At 39.0% G+C, this 9,989-nt stretch overlaps 1 long non-coding RNA gene across 1 annotated transcript; it reads right to left on the reverse strand.

The window, feature by feature from the left end:
* Positions 1-227: 227 nt before the first annotated feature.
* Positions 228-3,628, reverse strand: LOC137175938 (uncharacterized). Its single transcript, XR_010925753.1, has 2 exons — positions 3,544-3,628; positions 228-594 (listed from the first exon to the last, which is right to left on the reverse strand). It is a non-coding gene; the product is annotated as an uncharacterized lncRNA (long non-coding RNA).
* Positions 3,629-9,989: the final 6,361 nt, after the last annotated feature.

Below are 9,989 nucleotides of genomic sequence, written 5' to 3' on the forward strand. Positions count from 1 at the left end.
CAATATAGCTTTTATTATTGGTTTGCTGTTTGTGAGCTTGCCATGCAGCAGAAATGATGTGTACAATGCTGATAGTGTGTGTGTGTGTGTGTGTGTGTGTGTGTGTGCGCCTGAATTTTAAGTTGTTTTGAGGTATTGTGCGTTTTGTCATGTAATATAGATTTTGTATTCTATATTTACCATAGCGCTGCAACTTTCTCATTTTCATGCAAACGATGAGTCATATGAACAATGATGATACATATTTTATAAACTGTTTCTCAAAACGACAAATAAATAGTACATATATTAAAAGTAATCCTGACTTCAGCTTGTTATTGGCCGCAATCACCATCACCATGCTCCCATTGAATGTACTCATTTTCAAGATGAATGGTGTCGTGTTCCTGCTGTGCCCCGATCATGTATTCTCTCCCCAGAACCACTGTGCATCCTGAACTGGACCATAAATCCACCGTCAGTGTCAAGGGGTTGACGCTTCAGCTGTCAAGGAGAATCATGGGATAGCCTGGGTAGAAACTCAAACTGGGGGATGTGGCCTCTCAGGGAAGGAGGATGAGGAGTCAGGATGGACTGCGGGAAGCGTAAATCTGCCTGGAATCCAAAGAGGCTTCGAGTCAACAGCTCTGTGGTTTGAACACTGCATCGAAACAATGAAAACTTTATTCTCTTTCTTACCAAGAGTTAGATGAGAGGATTGATACCACTATGAGACCGTTAGCTTAGTTTAGCAAAAACGACTGGAAATGGGAAAACAGCTAGCTTTGTCTTGTACAATTTAACACATTATGTGTTTTTTGTTAAATCAATACAAAACAAAAAGTGTAAAAACAAGTTGTCTGGGCAGCAAACTGGGAGAAGATTGATACCATTATGAGACCGTTAGCTTAGTGTAGCATAACAACTGGAAATAGGAGAACAGCTAGCCCGGTCTTGTACAATTTAACACGTTATGTGTTTTTTGTTAAATCAATACAAAACAAAAAGTGTAAAAACAAGTTGTCTAGGCAGCAAACTGAGAGACGATTGATACCACTATGAGACCGTTAGCTTAGTTTAGCATAACAACTGGAAATGGGGGAACAGCCAGCTTGGTCTTGTACAAATTAACATGTCTTGTTGAATCAATACAAAACAAAAAGTGTAAAAACAAGTTGTCTGGGCAGCAAACTGAGAGAAGATTGATACCATTATGAGACCGTTAGCTTAGTGTAGCATAACAACTGGAAATAGGAAAACAGTTAGCCCGGTCTTGTACAATTTAACACGTTATGTGTTTTTTGTTAAATCAATACAAAACAAAAAGTGTAAAAACAAGTTGTCTGGGCAGCAAACTGAGAGACGATTGATACCACTATGAGACCGTTAGCTTAGTTTAGCATAACAACTGGAAATGGGGGAAAAGCCAGCTTGGTCTTGTACAAATTAACATGTTATGTCTTGTTGAATCAATACAAAACAAAAAGTGTAAAAACAAGTTGTCTGGGCAGCAAACTGAGAGAAGATTGATACCATTATGACACCATTAGCTTAGTGTAGCATAACAACTGGAAATAGGAAAACAGCTAGCCCGGTCTTGTACAAATTAACACGTTATGTCTTTTTTGTTAAATCAATACAAAACAAAAAGTGTAAAAACAAGTTGTCTAGGCAGCAAACTGAGAGAAGATTGATACCGTTATGAGACCGTTAGCTTAGTTTAGCATAACTACTGGAAATGGGGGAACAGCTAGCTTGGTCTTGTACAAATTAGCACATTATGTCTTAAATCAATACATAACAAGAAGTGTAAAAACGAGTTGTCTGGGTAGCAAACTTATTTCAGACATGTCTGTGCGCTAAACATTAGGCTAAAGCGAGCAAGTAGAAGCGGGGGAAGCAGCTAGCCAGTCAGTCACGGACTTCCACGTTTATAGGGCTGGCCCTGCTGCTGCGGTCCAGCCAAAACGGAGAACTTTGGCAACATCTCAATATTCCCAACATTAAAGTGGGTCATGATCCCAGTGTTGCCAATTTAGTGAAGAAAAATAGAGAAAAATAGCTAATGAAATAGCTAGTTACAGTCAGTTTGGTTTAATTGAACTTAATTTCTTTAATTTTTAAAAAATCCTGTGTGTAATTATGTCATGACGTCATAGATATGAAAATTAGCACGTGACGTCATCTATCAACATCTAGCGACTTTTCCTGCAGGTTTTAGCTACTTCCCACTGAAAATAGTCAGCAACACTCCCTGATCCCAGCAGGGACTGTCAGTATCTCCTCCTGTAGCATTCAGAGATTCAAACATTTTTTCTTGGGTGAATAATTGATTAGGTGTAGGGGGTAAACTAAAAAAGAGATAATCACATACACCAGTGTGCCACAGATTTATTCCAATTATATTGTATCTTTGGAAAAAGAACAAAGTCATTCAGTATTCTTGACGTTTTTTTCAGTATAATTCAAAGATGTAAATGCACTATCTCTGTATTTTAAGAATAAGTAAAAGATTAATGACAGTTATGTTGTATGATATCTTCAATTGTCTATTGAAATAAGTGTAATAATTAATTAATATCTAATCATATTGATTAAATAGCATTAATCATACCTTGTCAGTCACTTATCCCAGGAGTGTAATTATAAGCTTGTTTGGTGCTACTGAATGCTGGAACTTTATTATTTACTGTAGTTTCTCTGTTGACACTTTTTTAATGCAGATTTTTCGCTCTTTTTAGCTAATTTAAACTTTTCAGACAGTCTTCAAAAGCCCAAACTCAATGCCTCATGTTTTCACTTCACATTGGAGCCTGTGTTCACAAGTCATGTCCATGTGATTTTTCTCTTTCCACCGGGTGTTGGAAGTGGATCCACTTAAGACTGGTGCTGACATGGAGGTCACAAACAGAACTGTTAATGAACATGAACTGTAGGACCCCTTCTCTCTAAGCTCTCCACCCCCTCACACACCTCCTACCCCCCTTCCTCCCTGGCTTAGCTGGACCTTCTGCCTAAGACAGGCTGCACACTCATTGGGCTGTTTTAGAGGAAACTCTGAGCACCGTGACGGACACACCGTATATAACCCAGCTCCACACCTGGGATATGAATTAGCCAATCAGGGGTTAAGTACCCTGGTCATGGGCCCGATGACAATGCCTCACCTGGGATCGCCACCTTTTAACCTGCGGGGTCACCAGTCCACTGACTCAGACTGCAAAGAGAGGCTGGTGCATGAGCGGAAAAGAGAGCTCATATCTCAATAAAGTTATGTATTTTAGCAGAAGACTTTGGGACGTTAATGACAAATATTTAATCAGATTTTCATCAGAGGTTGATTCAAAATGCAAAGTAAAAGAAGAATGGATTATTTCAGGAGTCTCTTCATTGCTGTTCTCATGTTTTTTCTACATTTAGGCTAATAAAGAGTAATAACACACGCAGGACATCTTTATAAATCATCCAAATAAAGATATTTATTTTGTATGCAGCTTTGTTTAATCGTGTCTCAAAGGGCAGAGTGTGATACAGACCATCTGTATGCATTTGTTTGATACTCACCCCAAGACCACAGTGTCGTCCTATTGTGTACCAAGATGGATGTTCACAATTTAAAGGTTATGGCTGCTGATTTTCTACATTTTTCTTATTGTCAACAAAACTCTATTTACAAGTATTGTGAGTGTATCCAAAGCCTGATATATCTTATAACTCCGTGACGTACACCTCTGCTGTTCCAAAAACTATTAAAAACACAAAAGTCTATAAGCCACACTGCTGCACTGGGTGACATGTCCCTTCACTATAAAGAGTTTGGACACATTAGTTTGTTTAGAAACAGCTCTAAATTATATTGGTCACGTTTTCAGTCTCCGGAGAGTAGTTCTGTGTAAGGTAGACACCGCTGACCGTGCGCGGGAACACGGTTCCGCTTATAGAGCTTTGTTGATACGTAATTCTTATAAGTAGGATTGTTGGTGTGGCTCTGCACATGAGATTTGTTGACAGTAAGAAAATTATAGAAAATATCCAGCCATAAACTTTAAATAATATGGTTACCCTATTTCATATTCCAGAGAGATACCGGTTTTAGGCTGTTTAACCTGTTACAGTTTGGATTGCAGCTTTGTAGCTAACTAGCTACTATAGTCTTTAAATTTGTTGTTCCCAAGATTTCAAGCTAATTTGGTTATTGTTCTTTGATTTAATGTTCTAACTTGCAGTAATGTTAATCTTCTGGTAGAGCTGTTGTTTTTGGAAATTCAAATGGAAAAAGCAGGTAAAGCACTTGTAATGATTTGTTTGAATTCAAAATCCACAGCTTATAAGCACAAAAGGCCCAGCAAGTGTTGCCCTATCTGTAAACTAGTTCAATATTTGCTAACGCTAAACAGCGATAACTAGCTAGCTGTGCCGAGAAGAAACGTAAGCTCCCTCTGTAACACAAAGCTGGTTTGAAGTAACGTTAGCTTGTCACTCAACTTAGCTGAATGAACAACCACGTTAATTGGAAGGCCATAACCAAACAATGAACAGCAATTCTCCTCCTCTAGTTACTCTACTTATAGTTTCATTACAAAGCAAAAATGATTTAATTGTCATACCAGTACACAATTAACAGCACTTTGAAGGGACAATCTTTAAAAAGAGAAATGCTTCTCTATTTTTGCTTCACTCATTCACTTTCCAGAGATTACTTTTGGTCAGTGACAAGATATCTCTTGCCTAAAACGTGCTTGTGCCTAGTTCTCCCCAATCTTCTTTTAATTCCAAACCAATTGAGGCAGAAAATGGATTATGTTACAATAACATGAATTGGACATGCCATTGCCTTTACTTTACCACATAGGAGGGTTATCAGTGAAGTTTAGAAAGGCAGCAAACTAACTTTAAAGTTGAGAATGCATTTTGAGTTTCAGCTGAAAATGAAAAACCTTTCACTGCTGAAAACCACTTTGCAGAAGTTGGAAATTGGGCTGGTTGGAAGAGTGCCATGCATAGAGCATTTTCAATTTTTTTAACATGCAAATCTCACAAAATTCCAGGACACTACACTCCATATAAGAATCACTTTTGAAGGCCTTAAAGCATTACAATGTATGTTTACATCAAATGCTATAGTTTATATTATTTTATAGTTGTTATTGTGTTATTTTGATGATGTAAAGTACAAAAACTCGTCTAGACATATACATAAATGCATAGGTCTGCATCCTTAGAGCCTTCCTGCACAGGGCTGGAAGAGAGCCAGTCGATCACGCAGAGGCTAAAGCCTTGCACAAACAATGGCTGCCCTCCTTGGTCCAGCCAAGTTGTGAGACAATCAGGGGCAGCCAGTATCACTACCTTTACTGTCTGTATGATAGCATCTCCCACTGAAAACACAGCTAATCTTTTTGGCCTGGCTCCCTCAAACTCACAGCCTAGACTCAACGGTGGTCAAACAAAGTGGGGAGTAACTGTCTCTTGAGCTAAGTTAACAGACGGCTCCTCTCACTCGTGCCCTGAGCTGCGGGTTAGACGGAGGGCTTGGGTTTCAAAGGCGGACGCTGATGGCATCTGCCTTCTCTCTGGTGGACGACGCAGGGATTCAGTTCAAAGGCTGAGCGGCTGAAATGCATCAATTAACGAGGGAAAGAGCTTGCTAACTTGCCCGTTTGCCAGCTAACTCTCTATGACCTCAGAGCATTACATTATGAGGTATGATGAGAGTGTTGCACACTGGTCAGGCAACGTCAATAGCCCCTTGCAAATGGACTGGTATTGATGGACTGGCTTAAAGGGTTATTCCTGCAAATGGATGCAAAGAATAACTCACTGATTAGCATCGAGAAAAGAAAACACCAACAAGCCTAAAGGGCAAGCATATTTTACCAGCTGTTCGCATACCAATTTCACCATTATTTCAACAGGTCTCCATTGTAATAAACGGTGAGAACGGCCCTCTACAGTTTATCACCTGACAGTCGATGGTGATTTAGTTTGGAGTGATCTGAAGGTCCCTTCTGATTGATTCTGTCCCCATTCAGGAGAGTGATGGATTAGTCTCTTTACTGTTCAGTGTGCATGTGTTGTATGGTGTGCATCCCTATCTGCCTAGACAGAGCCACTGATAGGGATTTAGGCTACATCCACACTAATACGTTTTCGTTATAAAACGCATAACTTTTGCTACGTTTACGCCTAGCGTCCACACTACTCTGGCGTTTTCAAACCCCTAAAACGGAGACTTTTGAAAAGGCTGCTGAGCCCGTTTTAGTTTGAAAACTCCGGGATTGCGTTTTAGTCTGGATGGGCAGAAGCGGAGACTTTTGAAAACGATGACACAGACACCCACGTTCGCTTCCTGATTGGGTTTCATCAGTCACAATGTGTACTTTTCTGATTTGTCAGCCTTATCGGGAGCCTATTCTGGATAAAAACAAATACCAGTCTTGACTACCATTGGTTAATTTAACATGGATAATAAATTACAGGCATTGCTGGCCTTGTTGTCCTGTATTTTCTGCAACAAAGCAACCAACCGCAGAGTAGACAATCTGCTTCCTGTTTACACTGATGCGCGAATTCCCAGTGTACATAAATGGTCATGTGATATGCATTTTCGGGTGTATTAGTATGGACAGAGATTCTCTCTGAATCAAATGCTCATGTGGATGGAGATTGTTTTCATTTTAAAACGCTGTTTTAAAATGGAAACGTATGAGTGTGGATGTAGTCTTAGAGGGGGCACTGGCCTTGACCCAGCAGCAGACGAAAGGAGACCTCTTGTCTGGCCAGTGAGGTGAAACATTGACCCTGTTGCCCTCTGTCTGGCCTTCAGTGTTTCACTCCAGCTCTTATTCATGTACTTTTTGACAGTGTGCCTCACATTGCAGGGTAAGCATTATGTGAGACATTTCTTAAAAGTGACTTTCATTGCACAAAGAGAGTGGAAATCAATCCAAATCAAAAGAAGAGTGTTTTTCTTCTGAGTCTGATGGTTTTTTTTCCAGCATTGCTTTGATGTTGCAGCCTGTAAACGATATGGTGGAACATCGCAATCATTAATATCACACTGCATCTGGGAGTCGGGGATGTAGCCAGTGATAACACAGAATGAATCCAATCATCAGCGAGTGTGACTGTAGCCATGGCAACCTCTGTGACAATGATCCACCAATATTAGTTTTTCCTGAAGTGTCTGAGCCTAGAACAAAGCGTGTTTTGTTACAATGAAAATTAGACTCTTGAATAACAACAACAGCAGACTTTGGGGGGGATAAAGTGCCTGGCTCCAAGAGAATCTAATAGGATATTGATGAATGTCAGTGTTGACGAGTGAGAAGAGGAGAACCGCTGCGCTGTATAATTGGTTATATGGGTTCTATCATTAAAACAACAGATAGCAAGGGCACCGAAGCTTTGGCTAGATGCAGGCAATAACATGATAGCTATAAAGCCACAGTGGGTAAAGAACACAGCCATGTCTGGCTCAGCCATTACCGAGAGCCTTTGTTATCCAAAACCCATGTTTGATCCTGTTGATACACAAATTTAGTTAATTTGACCCTTCTTCCAAAGGCGTGTCATCCAAAGTCAACATCATTTGACATGGACTTTATTAGATACTTTCCTTTTTTAATGTCTGTAAGTCCTCTTTAGTACTTTATATACTGCAGAATTGATTAGTTAATGACTCGATTAGTCAAACTGACAACAATTTTGAAGTACTTTGTCAAGAAAAAATGCCAAACATTTGCTGGTCCCAGCTTCTTAAATGTGAGAATTTGCTGCTTTTCTCTGTTTAATGTAATTGTAAACTGACTATTTCAGGGTTTTGAAGTGTTGGTTTGATAAAAGTATAAAAGTAAATGTCATTTCATGCATTAAAGAATGAATGAGTTAACTGAAAAAAAACAAGCAATTATTAGTTGCAGTCCTACTTCTTATGTTTATGTTATGAAACTGTTCATCAAAGAGAATAAATACTACATAAATAATGACTGGATGATGAAAGAAGTGGTAATTTAAAAGCAGTTCATTTTACAATGCAGTCAATGTAGAAAATATGGGGTAATCGATGGGATATCGTCCTCATTTTGACTTAGATCTCCTTTTGAATCCACTTCTCATGTCTTTTAGAGCTCCTTCAATTTGGGAAAGCAGTAAGAGATCATGTCTTTAACCTGATTGTATCTGATCAGTGAATCTCTAATATACCTTTACATGTTAATTGCAGTCATCCCCAAACATACAAATGTAGTTAATACGAAGATTCAAATCAAAACATTGTTTGACATGGGCTTTGTATGGTCACCTCCACCAGTCCTCTTTATTATTGTAATGAGAATGTTATGAAACTGTTCATCAAAAAGATGAAATACTGGAGCATGTCATTCAGAAATAATGAATATTTATGATAACTGAAGTGGACACTCAAAAGCTGTTCATTTTTTTACAATGCAGTCAATATATGACAAAATATGACAAGTCTAATATTGAGTTGGATCCTCTTTGACTCCACATCTTAAGCCTTTGAATGCTTAAAATCCTAAGTGAACTTAATAAACATCTTTAATATTTGTACATGACATGTAAATTGCACTTGCCCACAAATAAACAAATACAGCTATTAGGAACCTTCTTCAAAGAATCCAATGTCAACATCAATTGACACAAGGTTTTATTTTCATTTTATTTTCCTTCTCTGTACATCTATAAATCCTCTTAAGTATTTTATGTGTTATGAGACTACTCATCAAATGAACGGTATATATGCTCAAAACCTCTATTTACTATGCAATTATTGTACAAAATATGAGCAAGTCAAGTCCCCTTTTGAAATATCTTAAAGCTTAAAAAATATTTAATTTGGGAACCCAATAAGAGTTAATAGCTAGATTTTACTAGATCTTTGTACATTACATGTAAATTCCCAAACAACTAGCCATCCCTTTACATTCAAACTACAATATTTATGACTGTCTGACTTGCCTGACAGCAATAAGCAAAATATGAGTCACAATTGATCCCTATAATGTTGATAAATGGGCTTAAGGCCATTTAGCCCATCGATATGTGTGTGGCCCACAAAATGTAAGACAATCTGGAGATTCCCACTTTTGACACATGCATGAATTATTCTCAACAGGTTGCTCTCCACAACCAAAACCCTCCGGACTAGCATTACTGTCTAAACACAGGAGATGGGTAATTGAGCATTGATGATTGCGTGCTTGTGTCCGTGTCAGTTAAAAATGTGTGTGTTTGCCGCATGCATCATCCCCGAAATGCAGCAAGGCGTACAGCCGGCATGGTTAGCATTTTATTCTGGCGGCGTGATGTTGTTGCTGGTACGCAGCTTCTTCACGTGCGGGGAGAGAGTCGGCTGAAAGCAAACAAGAGACCGAGGATCAACTGTCCCGTCTGAGTTGCCACACACATGCACGTGCAGACACACATGCAGACGCAAACACACAAGACTTACGCCATGCCTGGTGCCATGTATTTCACTGGCCCTGAAGGTCATCACCACCTGTTTGATACTATAAAAATTCTAGTGTTACTGTTGTGGAAGTTATTGGAGATAGAGTTTCATTACGTGTGTGTGTTTGTGTGTAATAGTAGTGCAGATGCATGTAGGAAAATAGGCAGGTGTAATATTATTGATAGGGATGCATCACTCTGCACTTTTAAGCTATTTCACGTCATCGTCATATGGTGGGAGATAGCCAGAAAATAATTTATTGAGACATTGTTTTTGCAGAGCAAAAAGATTAATGAAGACTATAATGAGTAGTAATCCACTGCAGAAATTAATTGTCCATCTAAAATAAAGTTCAACACAGGCCTGCCAGCTCTGCTCACAGATAGAAAATCAATTGCTGTGAGAAGAGAATATGTTTTTACAGAGAAAGTCCCTGGCAGAGGTTTTAGGGGATGGTTACCCTTAATGACTTAATCCATGCTCAGTCTCAGTGGCCTTAGCCTTTTGTGTATGTGTATGTGTGTGAGTGTAATCCTCG

This window comes from Thunnus thynnus, chromosome 23 (genome assembly GCF_963924715.1).
Source record: "Thunnus thynnus chromosome 23, fThuThy2.1, whole genome shotgun sequence".
Classification (NCBI taxonomy): domain Eukaryota; kingdom Metazoa; phylum Chordata; class Actinopteri; order Scombriformes; family Scombridae; genus Thunnus; species Thunnus thynnus.